Here is a 20,820-nt window from a genome sequence, read left to right as displayed (position 1 = left end):
TGAAAAGTAAGCTGTAATATTTGAATACAATTGGATATACAACTCACAAAAAAAAAAAAAAAAAAAAAACATTAAATAAAAGAATTTCAGGAAAAATACAGGTTAAAATTTCATGCTTTTTAATAGTCTGTTCTGGTTAATAATAATGACTAATAGTTATCAAAATTCTTCAGGACATTTTTTTTCTCTAGACTTTGCTTATATTTTTACAAAATTTTATAGAAAAATATGTAAACTTTGTGATATTTTAAAAATTTAAGACACAAAGATGAATGCTGTTTGATTTTAATTATATAATTTCATTTTGACCAAAAATTAATTTTCAAATTTACATGGGCATGTAGTTTATAGAAAAATATTTTTTCAACAAAATTTTCAAGCTAATGTTTAGAGTTTGATAATATTTATATTAATATTAATTAGAGTTAGTATAAGTTTTATTTGTAAAATTAGTGTGGATCTTCCTCTAATGATTTAAGAAAGATATATTTTATGTTGAGTGATATTAAAACATAATATATTATTTCAAAATGCTCTGGGATTTGGTAGGGCACAATGGTGCATACTTTTAATCCCAAAGACTCAGGGGGCTAAGACAGGAGAATCTGAAGTTTTAAGCCAGTCTGTGCAATATAGTGAGACTCTCAACAACTTGGCAAGACAATGTCTCAAAATAATAATAATAATAATTAATTTTTTTTAAAGGAACTGGAGATCTAGTTCAATAGTAAAGCACCTAGGGTTTAATCTCTAGCATCCCCAAATACTCTCGGTTTTGACTTAGAGTTTATTTTATGTTGATTGAAGTTGCAAGTTTCATTCTTTATTAATTTTTTGTGTTAATATATAATTTCTTCTGAAGAATTGTATCATACCTAAGTAAGAAAAATATGTCATGTTCATCACATCTAATAATAGCTCTGCTCAACATGGCTTTAGTTGAATAGGAGCCATTTCACTTATGAATATATTGAAAATTATAAACCAGCCAATAAATTTTTAAAAGTACAAGAATAAACATCAAGTTTAAAGATTCAAAATGTGTTGACTAAAGTTTCTAAGTATACTTTCCTCAAAGGCCACAGACATTTTAAAGTGCATAAATTATATATGAAGTATATATTTTATAATAAAAACGTACTCTATTTTCTGGTTTAGGAACATCTTTACTATTTTAACATGAATTTTTGCCAGTTCAAAATCAATTTTGGGGTTTTCAGAAGTTGAATTACTTGGCTACTTTGATGTAGCTTGTGTGAATAGTATATAGACATTTTATATCTAAACGAAGTTTGTGAGAATGTCAATATTTGAGCACCTAGTTTGTTCAGATTCATATGGAGAAACATGGAATATTTTATACATTTATAATTTCTCAATTGAGAAACATTTAGAATCAACTAGAATAAGTTAAGGAATATTTCACAAAAAAATAATCGTTGGCTTATCCTAATATCTAGTCAGAGTTATAATCATGGAAAGAGAAAAAGATATAGTGAATTGAATGGGCGTTACACATGAGATCAGATATTAAAATCAAGTAGCTTTTATCCCCTAAGAGTTTAAGGCTTGTGAAATCTGGGTTTGTTGCTTGTTAGGATAAACATTTTCTTGTCTAGTGGAAACAGTAGCAGTTTTTTATAGCACCGGTGCCCCCTTATTAACTGCAGGTCTCCTGTGAGGTTGGAAGACAATCACTTTAAATTTGAAACCTACAAACAAAAGTGAGTTTTTTGAGTTCTTATTAGCAGATTACTTCCTTTCAGTGAGATAAACAATTTGTAACTTGACTGAAATGAATTTAATATGCCCTAAGACAAGGAGTGCTTGCAAAACAATTTATTTAGAATTAGTACTAAGTGGATTAAAGAATCATAAAAAACTGTTTTTTACTATTTTTTAATTGGTAAAAACCATAAAAACTTTTTAAAAAATCATTATAGTTATACTTTCTGATTAGTTCAATGTTTTTCTGACTTCAGTATTGTATGTAATAGAGGTGAGTACTTTCTGAGGAATATTTAACCAGAAAATGCTGATAAAAGTCTAAATTTTATTTCTATTACTTCAAACCTCTGTCACACAGTAGCTCAAATATGTTTCAAGGAGTTCTGTTTAAGTTTAAATGGGCATAATAGAACAAATACAAGCAAGAAAATCCTGTTTAACAAAACTGTTGCGCTCTCAAACTTAAAAAAAAAAAAAAAAAAAAAAACAAGTATTAACATGAGTGTGATTTAAACCACTTATTTACTCATTGACATTTTCAATGTTGCTTATCAGGACTATTAAATTGAAAAGGGGGAAAAAATAAAACCTCCCCTGCTAATAGTCACCTGTTGATGTTCTACAATGAGATACAATTTTACTGTTAAACATCAGAAATACAGATCATTAAGTCTTGGAGTCATTGCCTTTGGAATTCTCATTAGCAGCCACTATACATGGTTTCTCTGTTCATAGACATATTAATGTTAATGTATGCCTTACTCAAAGAACAGTCACACAAAAAAAATCTAATTTTACTTCACTTTAAGCAACCCTGGAGAATAACTTTTCACCTTATAATATGCTTCAATAAGGGACACAAGATATATTTAGTATACTGCACAAAACTCATGCTTAAGATTGCATTAATACAAATATACTTGCTCCAATTTAGTTTATATAGGTCCAGGAATTTTCAAATGTTGGTTGACACACGTATGAATAAACAGTTTTGTTTTAAACATTCACTAGACTATATTCTAGAGTCCTTGAATTGCTGAAGAAAATATAGGCAATTCATCATTTTGGAAACTTTATTAATGATCTGCAAGGAGGGAGGGCTTTTTATTTGTCCCAACACACAGACGCGTAGCTCTTTGTAGGCAGTGCAGGGTTTGGGTATTCACAGACAAGATTATTGCAGGTGGAGGCACATAACCAAGTGGACAGTGCTACTCAGTCTGTATTGCCGTAAGCTGCAGTAGTCCATGACTGTGGTGAAAGGAAGGAGAGGAACTGAAAATTAAGATTAATTATTTTAATTTGCCTAAGAAGTTGAGTAATGGATATTATCACTGGAAGGATTTAAAAATTGTAATTTTATTATGAAGAACTAAAATATATCATGTAAATGTCCATGTTGGTTGTTCATTTGTATGTTGGTGGCAGAGCTTTGAAATGTCCTTAACTTTTACATGATTAAATTTTCTTCTGTCCATTAAAAAACTGCACCCCTGCAAGACAGCTCTCCTCCATGATGTATCCTATCCTCAGCTTCCTTTTGCATCAACCTCAGTCTCCAAATTCTTGAGAGGCTTCTCTTTGTCTGCAAGCTTCAGAAGGCCTGAACCTCATCTTCATTTCCAGGTAAAATGCATAGGGTAGTGGGAGCATAGAGTCTCCTTTTCCTTCTCACAAACATCATTTCATTTATACTCAACTGCAGTTGACCATGATTTTCTCATATGACTAAGCATAGCTCCCAGTTGGCTGAGATTTGAGAACACTCTTTTGGGCAAATCTACATTTCATCAATAATCACAATGTTTATTATCAGGGGCATTGGGGCAAAAACAGTCTTGTCATCTGTCAAAAAATAACTTAGTAAATAAACAAATTAATTGATAAACTTCAGAAACCACTCTAGGCATTTTAGGTTTTTCATATCAACATATACAGTGTCCACAGCCTGAAAACAGAAAAGATAGAGAAGAGTGTGTATAGATTAGAGATTTCAGGAAACAGTATCACTGCTAGGGCTGAAGGGAAAAGAACAGAGAAGGTAGAATTCCAGAATCCAGGAGCAAAAATGAAAGGTATCCTCCTCAGGAATGTATGAGATTCCATATTTTGAGAGACGAACCAGGGTTATTGGAGAAAGGACCATTTAGGCAACAGCTGGAAACTTAGAGGACAACCACTTTGTAGAAATGTCCATGAATGGAAAGATACAGGAAGACAATAAGAAAAAGTACAATTTCTCCTGGCCTCCTAATAAAACGATATCAAGGGGATTTTGGAAATACAGAGTCCTAGTCTATATTACAGAACAGTGGACTGATTCTGACCAGCAGAATGTTACAGAAAACAAAATGCTATTACTGGTTTTCCAAAAATTGGGGAAACAATAGCTACTATATTAGTTTCTGCTTTTCTGATTATATTCATCCAGTACAATCAGGATCCCACTCTTGACTATTCTATGAACTGAAAACTGAATTTTTAAATGAACCCCTGCTCTTTAGAATCCTAGAACAAAGGGGAATATGAAAATATAGTAGGTTGACAGATGAAAGAAAGACAAAGCTAGATGGATGGATCAAGAAAGAAAGAAGATAACCAGAGTAACCCTACGGTTGTTGGACTCAGTCATAATGAAATAAGATCTTCTTTCTTCCATGACTCACCCCATGTTTCCTTTGTTCTCATCTAGCGCCTTTTCTGGTCAGAGTTCTTCATCTAAAGAGATAACCAAGACTTTATCTCAACATATTCTAGATCTCAAAGCAGCTCTGTCTATTTATGGGCACACAGTGTGTTTTAACTTAAGACATAGCTCTTACTGCTCCCATTGTGTCTTATTCATCCAAATAGTCCCCCTGGCACCAGGGGTCACTCATCACAGTCAGTATGGACACCTACTTCCTTGCCCATAGTTTCAGTGGAGTGAAGAGCCTCAAATTATAAAGTTCAGGGTTGAGTTTTAAGCCAATGGAACCATTATTTTCCTCATCCTCCCTTGGCCACCTAGATGTCTACTCCCCGGACAATGGTCACCAGAAATGACCCATTGCTAGACAGAAGCCAGACTCCTAGTGTCTTAGTCTGTTTTCTGTTGCTATAACAGAAGACCACACACTGGGTTATTTATGATAAAGAGGAGTTTATTTAGTGAATGGTTCTGGAGGCAGTGTATGGTAGGAAGGCAGAGAGCATGGTACTGCTGAGTGGCAAGGCCATCATACTGAGTCATAATATGGTGGGAGAAAGGACACTGTGTGTGTGTGTGAATGGAGAAGTGTGTGGAGTGGCCACCCATGCTCCAGGTTAATAAACCACTCGCCTGACAGTGACACCAGTCCATTCCCTCAGGCCTGCCTTCACGATCCAGTCTCCACCCAGACCTGCTGCCCAACACTGCCACACTGAGGACCAGGCCCTCGACATAGGAATCTGGGGGACACATGCACACCATAGCACTGGCCACCGATCAAGGACAGGAAGTGCTTGTGACAGAAGAAAATTACCCACAAAAGAAAGCGTTCTAAGATTTTAAGCACTGCCACTACAGTGCCCTGAACATGGGTACAGAATCACCATGACTGTCCTGTTTTAAAACAGACACTTCAAGTGACATTGGATCTAATCATGTGTGAAAATTAACTGGAAGAGAATGTTCTGGGCCTTCTCTAGCTTGAGGTCTCACTGAACACTCAAAGTTTGATGAGTTCTGCAGCAAACGGGGCCTGGAAGTACACAGGAATGTGCATGTGGTGTCCCAATATTCGTCGCGCTCACCACACATTCCACCTGTGTTTTGGTTGCTTTTTAAGGTTTTCAAGATATAGAAACATGTTTCATTTTTACTTTAGAACACGTGTTCTGAAATCCTCTTGACCACTGACTGCTGAAGACTTAATTGGTTCTGTAGACAGTGACAAGTTCATGTGTCTGTGTCCCTTCTCACTACATAACATGTCTTATTGAGGCATCTTTGAACATATTACTTCCTCATCATCAGATCTGGTCAACCTTATGTCCTCAATTAAGTGGACCAGAACGATAGTTTATGGGACGTCGCGGTGACTACAGAGTGGCAAGGGAGTGAAGTTGTACTTTTGTCTCTACTGGTAAAAGCAAATTGTTTCTCATGGTCATTGTGAGTAGTATAGCAAAATGTGATCAGATTTCTGGGGCCGAGGTGAACTATACCTTCAATTGGAGTCACGGCCTGATTAAATTTATCCATAATTCCCACTCTTCATCTATGATTCACCAACCTCCTTCCTAAGCCAAAGAGGCAATCAATAAGGGAATGTGTCATCTTTGCATTTTCAAGTCTTTGATATTGGCGCCAATCCCTGAAATTCCAAAAACGTAATCTATTATGCATTGCTTACTAGTCTGGTAAGAAGGAGTTTCTGGGATTTCCATTGACTCGTCCTCAAAAAATAGTCTCACTACATGGGCTAAGCGGATGATGTAGTTTTCATCTGTTGCTGAGTAGGCCTGTAAAATCTTACTTTTTGTAACTGGAAAAAGAAATCAAAATATGTTTCTGAACACTTGGGCATTCGTGAGGCAACTCACACTGAAGCTCTATATATCATAAGACATTAGGATTTCACTAGGAGTGTGTACCATAGTAAAGGTTCAGAACTTAAGATATGGAGCAAATTCCTGAAAGACACATATTTTCCCTTTAAATACACAGCTTAAGAAATAACGTGTGCCTTTAAGAAAAGCTTCAAGTATGCTGAACAAGATGATCTTGCTGTTTAATTAAAGCACAAAAAAAGAAAAGGCAATGTAACTTTTCTCCTTCCTGATGTCTTCTGATCTCCTTCTCCTGCTTCTCCCTGGCAAAAAAATCAACAGCTCTGTTGAGAAAAAGGATGCTCAGAAATCCAATGCTCCCAGCTCCACAATTAGAGAGCAGAGCACAGACTGGTGACTGATGTACAATAGAAAAATTACCAGCAAAACCGAGCAACTAGTCATCTCTGTCATAATGAGAAGTTAATAGAATAAAATTTGATATATAACTAGGAATAAATTCATGTTTTCTGTAGATATTTATATATTTGTATTAATATCATTTTCTGGTGTGATATATAGCCCATGATCTAAATAGACCCTATCAGGTGTTAGCAGCTCTGGAACAGACAAACCCCAGTTTAGTGGCATAAAAAAACAATTGGTATTGGTTACTAATCTATATGTAAGCCATGTAGTTCTCGGAGTCTTGGCTGGGTTTCCTCTTGTGTCTTTGATGAGCTACAAGTTTGGTAGGTTGCCCTGAAGATGTTGCCTGTGTCCCACATCTGTGACCACAGGGGCATCTGGGGGTTTATTCCACATGTTTGCTTGATGTTTGTCTTGCTAGTTCAGGCTTCACAAGGTCTTGTTTTGTTTCTAAGTCAGTCACCCAGAGCATTCAAGATTTTAATGATGACTAATACTTAACCTGACAGAGCATCCGTTTCTGTACATTTTCTTGGTCAAAGCAAATTAAAACCAGAGTGTGAAGATGAGGCATATGGAAACAAACTCTATTTTTTGATGCAAGAAGCTGAACAAGAATGTGAAGAAAACACATTGGATAATCAGTCTCCAGTGATGCCCTGCTCTTGGTGTAGGTCTCTGTCAATTCTTTTCACACATTGTGTCAAAGTTGGTCTCTGAGACAAATAGACTATGACAAAAGTGATGGCATGTCACTTTTGAGGCTAAATCTTAAAAGACAGTGTAGCTATTGACTTGCCCTCTCTCGGTTTATTTGCTCAGAGGCCCATGAGGTGAGGAACTGAATTGTCCTATCAACAAATTTGGAAGCAACTCCTCAATCAAGTTATGTTTTCAGAGGTGGCAGCTCCAGTCAACATCTCAACTACAAGCCAGGATTTTACACTTAAACTGCTCACACATTCCCTCCTTGGAAAGCATGCAATTGCATGTGTCTTTCCAGGTTACTAAATTAATGGGGAATCCACGTGTATGCATTAGTGTGCTGAACGTGGTCCTCATTCCTGTCAATAGCACATGCTTATAATATTGCTTTGAACTGGTCAGAATTTTTAAATTAGATGAAACTGATTATTAGTAGTTAAAAGTGAGCAGAATCACAAGCTCATGATATCAATCAGGTGGTGGGAAGAAAGATTCAAAATTGTACAACTAAGAATGTTGATTAGAAGAAGTGGGAACGCAAGCTTCAGTATAATCTTAGCAATTTGGTTGCTTTCAGCAACCTATAATTCTAGAAAGTGTTACTAGTCATGTTTCTATTGATTCTACACTACAGCATTGACTATAATAGAGAAAAATAAGAAACAACCAAGATTTACAATAGTGGTGACTTTGAACTTTAATGAAATTAATCCCCCTTCATATTCTAAAGATGAAATTAATTGGGGAAAGAACCAAAAATTACACTCACTTACTTCCAGAATTTTTATTAGAATTTCCCTGGTGTGTCTTTTTATTAAATGATGTTTACAATAATATTTTTAAAAATTCATTAATACTTCCATCACTCTTCAAAATCTTAGAATCGGTTTGTAGCCTATCCTAGTTCATAGTTTTTTTTTTAATTGTAATTTGTTACTTATGACAGCAGAATTCATTTAAATTCATATTACACATATAGAGCACAATATTTCATATCTCTGGTTGTATGCAAAGTAGAGTCATGTATTTGGGATAATGATACATGTATTTGGGATAATGATGTCCATCTCATACCACCGACTTTTCTACCCCCATTTCCCCCCTTTCCGCTCCCTCCCCTTTGCCCTATCTAATGTTGCTCCATTCCTCCCATACTCCCCCCATCCCCATTATGGATCAGCATTCTCATATTAGAGAAACCATTTGGACTTTGGTTTATTGAGATTGTTTTACTTTACTTACCATAATCTTCTCCAACTCCATCCATTTTTCTACAAATGTGATGATTTTATTCTCTTTTAATGCTGAGTAAAATTCCATTGTGTATATATATCACATTTTCTTTATCCATTCATCTACTGAAGGGCATCAAGTTTGGTTCCACAGTTTAGCTATTGTGAATTGTGCTGCTATAAACATTGATGTGGCTGTGTCCCTGTGGTATGCTGTTTTTAAGTCCTTTGGGTATAAAGAGAGAAATGGGATGGCTGGGTCAAATGGTGGTTCCATTCCAAGTTTTCCAAGGAATCTCTATACTGCTTTCCATATTGGCTGCACCCTTTTTCATTCCCACTAGCAATGCATGAGTGTGCCTTTCCCCCACATCCTCACCAACACTTATTGTTGTTTGTATTCTTAGTAGCTGCCATTCTGAGTGGAGTGAGATGTTAGAGTACTTTTGAGTTGCATTTCTCTAATTGCTAGAGAACACTTTTTCATATATGAGTTGATCAATTTTATATCATCTTCTGAGAAGTGTCTGTTCACTTCCTTGGCCCATTTATTGATTGGGTTATTTGTGTTTTTAGTGTTAAAGATTCTTGCATTCTTTATATATCCTGGAGATTAGTGCTCTATCTGATATGAGTGTAAAGGTTTGCTCCCATTCTGTAGGCTCTCTATTCATCTCACTGATTGTGTCTTTTGATGAGAAGAATCTCTTAGTTTGAATCCATCCCATTTATTGATTCTTGATTTAAATTGTTACATCACAGAAGTCTTATTAAGGAAGTTGGGGCCTAATCCAACATGATGGAGATTTGGGTCTACTTTTTCTTCTATTAGTCACAGGATCTCTGGTTTAATTCTTAGGTCCTTGATCCACTTTGACTTGAGTTTTGTGCATGGTGAGGGATAGGGGTTTAATTTCATTTTGTTGCATATGGATTTCTAGTTTTCCCAGTACCATTTGTTGAAGAGGCTATCTTTTATTCAATATTTGTTTTTGGCATCTTTGTCTAATATAAGATAACTGTAATTATGTGGGTTAGTCTCTGCATCCTCTATTCTTTGCCATTGGTCTACAAGTCTATTTTGGTGCCAATACCATGTGTTTTTTGTTACTATTGCTCTGTAGTATAGATTAAAGTCTAGTTTAGCAAGGTCACCTGCTTCACTCTTCTTGCTAAAGATTGCTTTAGTTACTCTGGGTCTCTTATTTTTCCAGATGAATTTCATTATTGTTTTTTCTATTTCTATCAGTATTGTCATTGGAATTTTGAATGGAATTCATTAAAGGGAGATCTTTCCATCTTCTAAAGTCTTCTTTAATTTCTTTCTATAGTGTTCTGTAGTTTATGTTGTAGAGTCTTTCACCTTTTTTGTTAAGTTGATTCAAAGGTATTTTATTTTATTTTGAGTCTATTATAAACGGAGTAGTTTTCTAGTTTCTCTTTCAGAGGATTTGTCACTGATGTACAGAAATGCCTTTGATTTACGGGTGTTGATTTTATATCCTGCTACTTTGCTGAATTCATTTATTGGTTCTAGTATTTTCTGGTGGAAATTTTTGGCTATTCTAGGTTTAGAATCATATCATTAGCAAATAGTAATACAATTATTTCTTCCTTTTCTTTCTGTATCCCTCTATTTTCTTTCATCTCTCTAATTGCTCTGGTTAGTGTTTCAAGGGCATCCCTGTCTTATTCCAGTTTTTAGAAAGAATACTTTCAAATTTTCTCCATTTAGAATACTGTTGGCCTGGGGCTTAGCCTTTTAAAATGTTGAAATATGCTTCTGTTATCTTTAGATTTTCTAGTGTTTTGGACATGAAGCGGTGCTATATTTTGTTGAATGCTTTTTCTGCATCTATTGAGATGATCCTATGATTCTTATCTTTAAGTCTATTGATGTGATGAATTATATTTATTGATTTCCATATGTTGAACCAAACTTGCATCCCTAGGATGAACCCCAATTCATCATGGTGTACTCTCTTTTTTTATATACTTTTGCTTTTGATTTGCCAGATTTTATTGAAAATTTTTGCATCTATGTTCATTAGAGATATTGGTCTGAAATTTTCTTTCTTTGATGTGTCTTTGCCTGGTTTTGAAATCAGGGTGATATTGGCCTCATAGAATGCGTTTGAAAGTGTTCCCTCTTTTTCTATTTCATGAAATAATTTGAGGAGTATTGGTATTAGTTCTTTTTTTTTTCTTGTTTTTTAAGGTCTTGCAAAACTCAGCTGTATATCCATCCAGTCCTGGGCTTTACTTAGTTGGTGAACTTCTGATAGCATCTTCTATTTAATTTCTTGAAATTGATCTGTTTAACCTGTGTATATCATCCTGATTCAGTTTGGGCAACTTATATGACTCTAGAAATTTGTTGATGCCTTTGATATTTTTTATTTTATTGGAGCACAAATTTTCAAAGTAACTTCTAGTTATCTTCTATATTTCTATAGTGTTCATTTTGTGATATTTCCTTTTTCTTCACAGATATTATTAATATTTTGAGTTTTCCATCTCCTTCTCTTCATTACACGGCTAAAGGTTTATCAAGTTTATTTATTTTTTCAAAGAACCAACTTTTTGTTTTGTCAACTTTTGTAATTATTTCTTTAATTTCAATTTCATAGAGTTCAACTCTGATTCTTATTATTTCCTCTCTTCTACTGCTTTGGTGTTGATTTGTTCTTTTTTCTAGAGCTTTGAGATGTAATGCTACATCATTTATTCATTGACTTTTTCTTCTTTTAAGGAATTAACTCCATTCTTCTTAATACTGACTTCCTAATGTCCCAGAGAAGTCAATATGTTATTTTAGTATACTCATTTATCTCTAAGAAATTTTAAATCTCCTCTTTCATGTCTTTTGTATCCCATTGTTCATTCAGTAGCATATTATTTAGTATCAGGTGTTGGAGTAGCTTTCATTTTTATTTTATTATTGATTTCCAATTTTATTCCATTATGATCTGATAGAATGAAAGGTAGTAGCTCTACATTTTTGTATTTGCTAAGAGTTTATGTATGGCAAAATATATGGTCTATTTGAGAAAAGGATCTATGTGTTACTGAGAATAAAGTATATTGACTCATTAATTGATGAAATATCATATATATATAAGTTTAAATTATTGATTATATTATTGAAGTCTTTTTAAAATTTTTTAACATTTATTTATACATTGTAACTAAACACAATATCTTCTTTTTATTTATCTATTTTAATATGGTGCTGAGAATCAAACTCAGGGCCTTGCGTGTGCTAGGCTTGCGCTCTAGTGCTGAGCCATAATCCCAGCCCCAATTATATTATTGAGTTCTAAAGTTTCTTTGTTCAGCTTTTGTTTGAAAGATCTCTCTAGTAGTGAAACATGTGTGTTTAAGTCACCCAGAATTATTGTGTTGTGGTCAATTTGACTCTTGAACTTGAGAAGAGTTTTTTTTTTAGAAAAGTCGATGCTCCATTGTTTGGAGCATACATATTTATAATTGTTATATTTTGTTGATGTATGGTTCCTTTAAGAAATATGATGTGTCCTTTTTTTATCCCTTTTGATTAACATTGGCTTGAAGTCTACTTTTTTGATATGAAGATGGCACACCTGCTTGTTTCCATGGTCTATGGGAGTGGTATGATTTTTTCCCAAACTTTCACATTCAGTCTGTGGATGTCTTTTCCTTAGATGAGTCTCCTGAAAGCAGAATTTTGCTGGGTCTTTTTTAAAAATCCAATCTTCCATTCTATGTCTTTTGATTGGTGAGTTTAGGCCACTAATATTCAGGGTTATTACTGATACCTGATTTGTATTCCTGATCATTTTTGTTTATTTTTGTTATTTAATTTGACTTGTTTTCTTCCTTGATTATTTTTTTCCTTTAGTGTAATACCTCCCTTTGCTGATTTTCATTGTTGTTTTTCATTTCCTCCTCATGGAATACTTTGCTGAGGATGTTCTGTAGTTCAGGCTTTCTAGTTGTAAACTCTTTTAACTTTTGTTTATCATGGAAAGTTTTTATTTCATCATCAAATCTACAAATTACTGGATATAAGATTATTTGTTTTGGATTAATTTTATCTCAGGGCTTGGTATATGTTGTTCCAGGATCTTCTATCTTTCAGAGTTGACAAATCTGTAGATATCCTAATTGGTTTCATCTTATATGTGATGTAATTCCTTTCTCTTGTGGCTTTTGAAATTCTCTCCTTATTCTGTATGCTAGGTATTTTATTTAAATGTGCCTTGGTGTGCATTTGTTGTGATTTTATACATTTGGAGTTCTATAAACCTCTTGTATTTGATTTTTCAATTCATTCTTTATGTTTGAATTTTTTTCTGATATTATTTCATTGAATAGATTTTTTTATTCCTTTGGTTTATAACTCTATTTCTTTCTCTATACCAATAATTATTAAATATGGTCTTTTTATGTTATCCCATAATTCTTGATTGTTCTGTTCATAGTTTCTTAACATTTTCACTGCATAGTCAACATTCTTTTTAACATTATATATTTTGTCTTCATTTTCTGAGGTTCTATTTTCCAAGTGATCTAATCTATTGGTGATGCTTTCTATTGAGCTTTTAATTTAGTTTATTGTTTCTTTCACTTTAAGAATTTCTGTTTGATTTGTTTTTCACAACCTCTATCTCCTTATTGAAGTAATCATTTGCTTCCTGTATTTGCTTATGTAGCTCTTTATCAAAATGATCCTTTGCTATCTGTATCTGCTCTCTTCTTTCATCCTTTAATTTGTAGATCATTTTAAATATAAACATCTTTAATTCCTTATCTGACATTTCTTCTGTTGTAATGGCCATGGATTTTAATAATGCAGTATTTTGATTTGTTTGGGGAATTTTCTTCACTTGTTTTTTATGTTGTGTGTCTTCCCTTCTAGCACTGCAGATCTGAAGCATTGTTGTTTTTACCCTATAGGCTTATAGTGTCCCTGCAGGGCTCCAATCTCTCTCCTTTAAGGGGGAGAACAATGTAAACAGATCCCAATACAAATAATATTCACATTTAAACCAAATAGCTGCTATTAAAATGTCTATAGTTATGTCACAATATACAGAAATGGTGAGTTCAGTTACTATCTACAATATGCACAGTAGATTTGCAAAAAGGTATACAGTTTCTGATGATGGACAAAGAATCAAGGGTGAGGTTTAGGATGTGATGTTGAGGGTGGAGGACGTGAGGATGAGGATATAGAGTTGTTAGATCCTAGGAAATGTGAAAGAGGTATCTACATAAGTTGGTTAGTGGCAGAAGAAGAGAGGAAGTAATTTGAGTGAGAAAAGAAAGTGGGAAGACAACAGAGTGCAAACAAACAAACATAAAGCTTAAAAAAATAAAAATGTAAAAATAGGAGATAAAAGAATATACAGCATGACTGTACTATACTGTTCAGACATCTCAGTTCTCAGTAGCCTAATTCATGAAAGTACTTGGTTTCACAAATACTGGGGATGTGAGGGAGGTACAAGAGAGAGGGACGAAAGAAAAAATCTCAGTGGTAGATACAAGGATGTTTTTATTGGAGATCAGTATCTTTCCTGCTTCCCTTCTCATCCAATAGGTGGGGTTGGCTGTTGTTTTCTGGTATCTCCCCCTCAGGATGGTGAAGGTTACCAGGGTGAGAGGATTGGTCTTGGGTGCAGAGCTCTTAGAAGTGGGGTATAGCACCTGCAGGTCCTGATGGGGGACTGCACCCCAAGGATCTCCTTTGGGGCCTGCTCCTGTAATGTGGGTGCCTTGTCATATCTCCTTATATTACCTGTAGACCTCACAATTCCTGGTCTCTAATTTAGTCTCTAAATTGTATCTCACTCCCCTCTCCCTTTCTACTTCCCAATCAGGAACCTTTCTCTCCAGAGATCTTGTATGCTGTGCTCTGGGTTCACATACATTTTGTGGAGAGCTGTTTTATATTGGGCAGTCACTGTGCTGGATTAGTGACTGCAGGGGGGTGGAGGGGAAATTGGGGGTCCTGGGAACTATTGGTACCTGCCCAGCCAGTGTTCCAAACTGGGAGTTGCCGCAACTAAAGATGGCAATGAAGGTGTTCCAAGAAAGAGTTGGGTGCTTTCAGCAATGGGGTGTCTGGTGGGGTGGGGCTGGGTGGTGGTGTTGGGTGATGTGTTCAGAGATGCAGCTTTGTGGCATGCAGTATTATGGCTGATGGCCTTCTCCAGACCCTGTACTATGTCCCAGGCACTGACAGTCTACCAAGAGTGGTGGATAATGGCAGTATCTGCAGAGTTTCAAAATGGAGGCAACTGAGGGAGCCCACACTGGTAGTTGGGAGTCCACAAGGGAGTGGCAGCTGAATTTCCTACCTGGGTGGGCGGCCAGGAGCCCTTTGCAGGTGCTGATACTTGTGATCCTTCTTAGGCACTCAGGGGTCCTGTGTAGCCAGGATTCCTGCACTGATGCTGAGACCTGGAGATCTGCATGGGCACCACAACCATGATTCCTGTGCAGTAGCAGCTGTCGGGATTTCTCTAATAACTCTCAAAGAAACAGTATTCCCACTCTTGAATCCCAGGTCAAGGAGTGACCCAGAATGAAGCCTCCCTGTAGCCTGCCATCTTGGATCCCCCAAGTTCATAGTTTAACAAACAAGTTTTTGCTTTTGAAGTCATCACATGTATGGGAACGTATGTTCTCTTGTCTTGATATTCAACAATTTTCAAATGCATGCTTATAGACTCTTCCCCTGCTCAAACAAAAATATCTCCAAATTTTGATACATCACTTGGGGACACTGAAAATATTTCATATGCAACTATCTGAAAATTTTAGTTTTATGCTGAAATGGTATATTTCAAATTCAATACCTGAATATACAAACAAATGTCAGGACATTATTCTCTTCTTCTACTCCTCTTTTACCTGCCCTCCCCCCCAGAAAAGAGGGAACACAAAACAACAAGACAGAAGGATAAAAAAATAATCAAAAAATGCCAAAAATAACAACCGAAACAATTTTTACTTTCTCTGAAATATCGCTTATCTTAGATTTGCACAAGTGTGAGGCAGAGCATCCCCTGAAGCAAAGCTCATGCATAGAGCACTGACTGTTCATTATCAGTGATATCCTTTCTTGTTCAAAAATAGACAAATAAATTGAATCTAAGAGAGGTTTAGTGCCAGGACAAGTGACAAGTGAAGGCAGTTTGAATGGGGCCCTGATGTTTCTTTCCTTCAATATTTCCAGGAATGTCTAGAGAGTAGCCCCATCTGTTTTCCATCCTATTTCTTATTATCAATATTTGTTAATGTAAGTGTCACTAACAGAAACTGGCCAAAGGGAATTCACATTCCAAGTTTTTCTTGATTCCTGGCAGTGAGGAGCCCTGACAACAGGGCAGATGGGTCTCCTATTGCTCATATGGCTTCACTTCTGCTCCTGGTTGACTGGCAGCAAAGATGCTCTCCCTAGACCATGTCCACCTGCAGAAAACCAAAGCACAACCTGCTATTGGCGCTTCCCACAGAGTTACAGGCTTTGAGTCTCTTTAAGATTTCAAATAAATGTGTCTATGAAGGACTGATTCACTGTGGCAACCAAAGTCTGAGCCTAGAATTTTGTCATTTATTTCTTAAAAGAGAATACTATTGAAATACAAAGCAAAATTAAATATTGAGGTGAAATCAGTTATTTAAGCCTGTTACTCCAGTAGGCATGAAGTGTATAAGCAACACATTCATGATTTACTGCTCTATTTTTTTTAAAAAAGCAACTTGAGATAAGGAAAATGATGAGCAGCATTAGAAAATGGGGAAATATAAGAAAATACAGGTGAAGAAAATGAAAGTAGGAGGTGAAAGATTTAAAAGAAAGTATCAATAGTGGAGATATAGGGTAAAGGAAGTAAATATTATGAAAGAACGATACATATTAAGTAATGGAGAAAAAGTCAAAGAGCAACTCAAGACTAAAAGAAAAATGGAAACATAATTAGTCAGTTCTAAGCTATCAAAGCACATTGCTCTTCACATATAATTTTTTTGAATTAAACTTTATGTTGCAGTATAATTTCACACTGCATTTTCATAAATGAATGATCTAATTAACCTCATTTTCCTGCTGTTCAAATTGCCTAATTTGTAAATCTTCAAAGGAGCCCTTTACAAATTATATTTCGTCAAAATTTAGGCTTCCTAAAAAACACCTCAATGCTATAATGTTTAGTCCTTACTCAGTGTGGAATATTTTCAAACATTAACAACAAATACACTAAAATATACCTTGTACAAGTTTGTGACCCACTGGAGTCTCTGTGTCCTGTTTCTGAAAGAACTGATCATTTTGAAGTGTGGATTGGTTTTTGCTTTAGGCCTCAGGATAAAGTTCCTCCTGCTAGAGCTGTTTAAATATGTGGTACTTTTATAATACATGCATAATATTGGGGGGGGGCGGATTTTCATTTTGAATAGTTTACCTGACTGGGATGAAATTATCTCATATTTCATGGGTCAAAACAACAATAGCAAAAGAAAGAGAAGATTTATTGGCTCTATTATAATCACTCCATAATATCAATTTTAAAATAAAAAATAAAGGATTATTTATTGTAACCTGAGTTTCTTAAGATTTCTTATTGGAAAAAGAAATAAAAAGAACAAAAACAAAATAAATACCAACAGAGCTGTTTTAAGCAGTTAAATCCAGACAAGAATCTAGCTGCAAAGTAGAGGTCTTGAGGTCCTGCTAGTTTTGGGGAGAAGGACATTTTGGCTTTCCTCTCATATTCGTTTTAGCACCTGGAAAAGGAAAATCTTATTTGAAAATAAAAGATAAAAATAAAAACAGCTCACTATAGTGCTTCCCCAAGGAAGTTATGAGTTAGATATAGCAAATTAGAGCAAGTGCTGAGTCCTTGTGGTTATTCCTTTCAACATGCAAAACAATTTTCCTCTTTCAAATGAGTTTAGTTTAAAATGCCTTTGAGATGATTTATAGTTCACTGACAGCTGTTTACCTTCAAACCCACCTCAGATAATTTACCCATCTCTCTGGTCGCATTTGAATTCTACATAAACATGCTCAGTAAATTCTCCTGGTAACAAGTTAAAGGTTAGACTGTCTTTTGGCAATGAATTTCCAACCAGGTAGAAAACAGGAAAAGAAGTTGCCTATACTTGCAAGAATAAAATTAAAGACTGAAACTTTTAATTGCCCTCCAGGTGTATTTATTGTTATTGGCTCAATTGTAATTAAGTGGTATAAATTGCATGTTACTATGAGGTGTCTAAAATTTGTAATTTGTCTTTTTCATTTTCTTTATGTTTGTGAAATTTTTGAGGTCATAATAGGAGCTCCTTTGAAATCGTCTTTGCTTCCTCTCAAAGAGGAACCAGTCCTTGTCTTGAGAGACTGTATATTTTTCCCTCTAACCTATTCTCTTTTTAAGTTGTTTCTTCTTCCCAGCCTCCTGCAGGTAAGCATCCCACACTAGGAATGGTGACTGTCCCTCATGCTGTAATGATTTATTCTTTTCTTGGCACCAGCAGACCCCACAGAAGCAGACCCAAGAGCCAACAGCTTGACTGAAGTTGCTGTGTCTCTTGGTTTTCTCTCCGTCCTTGTGTATATTCCTGAAGCCACGGTCAGTTAAGGGAAGACAGTGTCTTCTGTCTTCCTGATATGGCCACACCAAAAGGAACTCCTGCCACGCTCCACCACCATTTCTCTGTCTCTGCTAATTGGACTCTCAAGGGAGCAGGTGGCTCAATATCTTTTTTTTTTTTTTTGGAACCCAAGAGTCAGGCTTCTGACCTAAACAATATTTAAAAATCAAAGTTAAGAACACATTATGATGGATATTTATTTTTTCTCAGAGTGGTAGGTTGAATAAATGTCACATATTACAACTTAGAAAATATTATAACACTCATATTCCATGGGTCAAAACAACAATAACAAAAGAAGTTCTATGTATCAATTAGACTATACAATAATATAGTCTGTAATAAAAAGACATATGATGCTGGGAAGTTCTTCATGTTGATGTCTGCTATGGTACTTACAACCAGAGACTCCAGTATACTCCAACCTTCACAGCGTGCTGTTTTTACAATACCTCTTGTTTATATCACGGATGCCCAAGTTCAAGCATGCAGCTTTATTTTATTTCTTTCAAGTTTAAAATGCATACTCTTATTTTTAATTTCCACCCAAGGTAAGCACTGGTGAAGGTGTATTTCCCGAAGTGTCCTTTTGGATTCAGGCTGCTGGACACTCTCTCTGGAGTACCAGGACTGGTCTTTTGCAGTACTGTCCGCAACAGAGTCCCTCAAGCCCCTCCCTTTTGCTCATGTTGTAATTTGAACATGGAATATTTCCCCATGTCTCCTCTGTCTCCAGCTGGAGGCTGTATTGGGAGGGAGTAGAAACTATATTACGTGGGTCTGCTGGAGGAAGTAGATCACTGGGGCTTGTCCTTGAAGTGTTCTGTTGTCCCCATCCCCTTTCTCTTCCTCCATCCTCCTGACCTTACCAGCTGCTCTAAGGTGAGCAGCTTTCCTCCACTTTGCTCTTCTTCCAGGATACTCTGTCTCACCACAGGCTTTAGAGCAATAGACTATGGACTGAAACCCCTGAAAACCTGAGCCAAAACAAACCTTTACATCTTTGCTTTTTTTCTCAGGTATTTTGTCTCAGAGCTGGAAAGCTGACTATTACAGCTGTCATTGGGAATTGTGAAGAGAAGACCCACCAAAAGGTTAGGATGTTATCTGCCAAATCTTACTTAGATTCACAAATCCCTGAATCTTTGATCCTTTTGTAATGTGTCTCTTTGGTCATTAGTTCTGTTCCTTGCTGTGAGTTTTAACTTGTAATCTCTGTCTGTTTTCAGAAAACACAGGAACTATTGCAGGGGGTTGAGGTCCATTCTAATGTTCTGGCCTGGGGGGAGCTGGGGAGAAGGATACAAAAACATTGAATGAGAAAGACTCTGCTTAGTGCACAAGTCTCTCTTCCTTTCTTCCTCTAAAAGCCCTTTGTATCCCTGAGGACTCTGAGAAAGACTTTGTGACAAGAATCCCACTTTCTTCTGGAAAAGACAGCTTTTCCTATATGATTGCGTTCCTAGCCTCAGTCCTTTGTCTCTCAGTATAACAGGCTGCTCACGGTGCATGCAATCAGGTTTTTTATTTTATTAACACCAACATCTGGATTTACTCCCCCACCACTGTTTAAAATCTTTGATGAGTTTCAGTGTCAGATAGGTTCCAGGACATGGATCTTCTAGTCATAGAAAAGCATAAAAGATTACTATCTTCTTTGAATTCTTTAAATATTTTACAGCAATATTAAATGGATATAGTTCTGATGCAGGTTTTCACTGTTTGAATGTTGGGTCATTGATGTTAATAATTGAATCTCAGTTATCTGTGAGTTTTGTCATTAGAAAGTGTGTGACAAACAGAAGAGGTGAATACTGGAAGAAATCTATATTATCTGCAGAAAGTATTGACTTGGCAAATGCTCTACGATTGAACTACACTGCAACTGATCATTGATAAAAGAGAAAAGAAAATTCAGTAGAAAAAGATATAAGCTTTCAACAAATGGTGATGGATGAATTATCATATTCATATTGGCAAAACAACAAAAATATCTACATCAATCTCATTCTTTCCCCCCAAATTAACTCAAAGTCAATCACATACATAAATGTAAAACTCAAAATTATGAAACTATTATGTTAGCTACTTAGATACGCCACCAAAACACCATGAAAAAAAAAAAAAACAGTTTGGCACTGTGGCACATATTTATAATCCCATCTATTCATGGCACTGTGACAGGATGACCTCAGGTTCTAGACCAGTCTAAGCAACCTAGTGAGAATCTGTCTCAAATTAAATTTTAAAAAGCTAGAGAGGTAACTCAGTTGTAGAGCACCTTCCTTGCATGTATGAAGCCCTTCGTTCAACCCCTAGTATCACACGCACATGCACACGCACACACACATGCACACGCACACACACACACACACACACAGAGAGAGAAGAAAAAGAGAGGAATAACTTGGACATTGTTAAAATTTAAAATTTTTGATATTAGAAAATATTTTATTGATAACGGAGTGTCAAGTTAGAGAGTTAGAGACTAGGAGAAAATATTTATAAAACAAATATCTGATAGAGGATTGTTAGACAAAATATGTCAGGTTTAAAAAATTCATAAATA

The sequence above is a fragment of the Marmota monax genome, unplaced genomic scaffold, assembly GCF_021218885.2.
Source record: "Marmota monax isolate L192 unplaced genomic scaffold, Marmota_monax_Labrador192_F-V1.1 WCK01_AAM20220418_F8-fsc00039, whole genome shotgun sequence".
Lineage (NCBI taxonomy): Eukaryota > Metazoa > Chordata > Mammalia > Rodentia > Sciuridae > Marmota > Marmota monax.
The sequence above is the reverse complement of the archived record's forward strand: the minus strand, read 5'-3'. Positions refer to the sequence as shown.